Source organism: Morone saxatilis, unplaced genomic scaffold (assembly GCF_004916995.1).
Source record: "Morone saxatilis isolate NCDOM2014 unplaced genomic scaffold, NCSU_SB_2.0 Contig5, whole genome shotgun sequence".
NCBI classification, from domain to species: domain Eukaryota; kingdom Metazoa; phylum Chordata; class Actinopteri; family Moronidae; genus Morone; species Morone saxatilis.
Genome location: NW_023340095.1, coordinates 15,738,680 through 15,739,052, shown reverse-complemented (window position 1 = coordinate 15,739,052; position 373 = coordinate 15,738,680).

Here is a 373-nt window from a genome sequence, read left to right as displayed (position 1 = left end):
CAATAACAACAATGATAATAATAAATCTATTTAATATTCAATTCATGTCATTTTCTGACAATGTAAATAAGCCTGGAATGGGTTTTGGGATTTAAAATAAAAGATTTATGTTCTTAAATGTCTGGTTCAGACATTTACCTCACATTACATTCATTTATATATAAGTACTGTATATAAATGGTTGTTAATAATAAAGGACTGTCGATGTCAACTATTGCTGTCATCAAATTAATGTTTTTATTTTAAACCAGTACACTGGAGGTACTTGTACATTATTTGAGTATTTCCATTCTATTACTTTCTACCTTTCCCCTATATTGCAGAGGGAAATGTTATTTTTAATCCATTGAAGTTACTTTTCAGATTAAGATTT